Here is a 2,393-nt window from a genome sequence, read left to right as displayed (position 1 = left end):
TGGACACGCTTTTCATTCGCTCGGTGGAAAACACGGCCACAAAAGGGCTCACAGAGGAGCCCATGACGGTTTGGGTCTAGTAAGGGCACACATTCAACCCGGAGTTCCGCGAACCCATGATGGGATGATACCGGGGGGCTTGTTTGCCATCGTAGTTTGGGTGGTTTTGTAGAAGTCTCATCTAGCAGGGGATGATCCGCACACCGTTCGTCCGGCACTCCCGATTGAGCTAATCCTGGCATCATCCGTGGCTCGTTTTAGGGGCGGGATCTTTGCATCCTCGCGTGGTTTGTGGATACGTTTAGTTGATTCGTAAAATGAGAGTATCAAATGAATACCCACCACCGTGGGGGAGCATTTTAGACACGCTGGGAAATAATTAAACCGAACGCAACGCCAGCGAGTTTGCCGTTTGTTTGCCGCAAAGACCTATAGAAAACATTCACGCTAACCCGTAACGCGCCTCTGGGGGGATTCGGGAATCATGACAACTATTTTTCCGCTCGTCAAATCAATCGTCCCGAGGGAATACCGCATTGAGCGAGACCTCTCGGTTTCCATTGTGCGCGCGTCCTGATACTCATCATTCACTACCATCATCATTGCCATCATCATCATCATCATCATCGTTACCGTCGGATATCATACATCTCGCCATCACCCGTCACCGTCCGTTCCGAGGACGATGAACGACGTTTCCGAAATTGCGCTCATCCGGCGCCGTATCCCCGGGGGAACCCAACCGCCAGGACAATCGTGTCCTTTTTAGCTTCGGCAAGTGCGGCTTAGCCGTGGGTTTTCCCTCGACTTGCCGTGCGCGTCCAGGGGGCGAGAGATCTGATCCCATCAACCTTCGCAACCGGGAGTCGGGGACCGTTCAAAAGGTTCCCAATCAATTCTTGCCTCCCATCTCCGTACGAAACGACGACTGTGGCGCAGTGGGATTGATTCCATTGTTCGCGATTTGCCGCGCCGGGAGGCGATTTCCAGGCTTTCCAGGAGACATGGCATTTCTGAACCGTTCACCGCGTGGAAGCAGCAAACGCACCCGAAAGTGCATTAAAAACCTGGCCTGGCATGTATAAAAAGAGACGACTCCATTGCCGACATCGGCCGTCGAGCAATAAATAATGATGTCTAATTAATGGAGTTGCCATGGTAGCAGCCTGGCACCAGGTTTGACCTCCGGCTAAATTTATTCCCGATCTCGAAGGCTAGCTATTTTTGAGCCGTTTTTTTTTCTGCGCCTGCAAGCCAATCGAGAATGGCTCATCGAACGGTCTAAAACAACTCGGGCGGAATTCTGTACGGCACCACCAGCCAACGGAACCTCAAACAAAAACCCCGACAACCCACAGCCATCGGTTGGGCTGCTAGCGGAGCTAAAAATAAACTCCCGCCATTCTGAAGGGAACCCCGAATTCGGATCCAAGTAGTCTGCCGCACACGGGCGAAATTCCACATTTTTGGCATTCCTGCCATCTCGGCGTGCGTGCGGTGGTGCAAAAGTGAAATAAAATTGAACACCAAAAAAAAAAAACGGAAAATACGAACTCCACCGCCGTTCTTATCCACGTCCATTTTTAGCCACGTTCGATTAGCCGACCGAGAGTGCCCATGTCTGCACCAGGGCATTGCGATTCCGCACGTCATGAATCACACCAACAACCGATCGGTGCTGGGCTAGGAATTCGCGCAAACACGTCAATTCGACTTCGAGCACTTCCTCAAGCCGTTCAGGCACCGACAGAAGAACGATGCCCAAAAGTGACAAGTGCGCGCACGCGAGAGTGATGAGTGAGATTCGTACCCACTTCATCCAAGTAGTCCTTGAGTGAGAAGAAGAAAACAAAATTGCCCAAGAAGTTAATTTTCTTTTGCGTTCTTTTTTTTACGGAAGCATGCTGCTTTGTACCATTCGTTTTGGTGATTTGTGCTTGGGGCCTCTTGGGCCGGTTGTGAAAACGCGAAGTTCGGTTCGAACATTTTGCCCCTGTGTTGCCGACAAACCTCTCGGAAGGGACCATCTCCACCTGGCGCGGTCCCGTTGCGTAAGGGTGACTCATGAAGCTACCATGCACCTCGTGGCCGCATCTAACCGTAAATTAGACCCCATTAGCTTCACCTGGAGGAGTCCGTTTCATGTGCCCTGCCAGCTTCTGGGAAGTCCGCATTCGCCAGTGGTGCTGTAACGCAAACGTGCGTTTCACCCGGGGACACACCGGTCATAACCTGCGCATAACTCCGCGCGATTTATGTGCGCGTTTGCGCAAAGACGCCGCGCGGTGACACTTTTATACTTCGCTTCTTTTTTTTTGCTTTCAACTGTGCGTCCTCCATTGGGGGGTCTTTAGTGGAGACCGCGTCCTCAAGTGATTTGCGTTTGTTTGCGT

Source organism: Anopheles nili, chromosome 2 (genome assembly GCF_943737925.1).
Source record: "Anopheles nili chromosome 2, idAnoNiliSN_F5_01, whole genome shotgun sequence".
Taxonomy (NCBI): domain Eukaryota; kingdom Metazoa; phylum Arthropoda; class Insecta; order Diptera; family Culicidae; genus Anopheles; species Anopheles nili.
The sequence above is the reverse complement of the archived record's forward strand: the minus strand, read 5'-3'. Positions refer to the sequence as shown.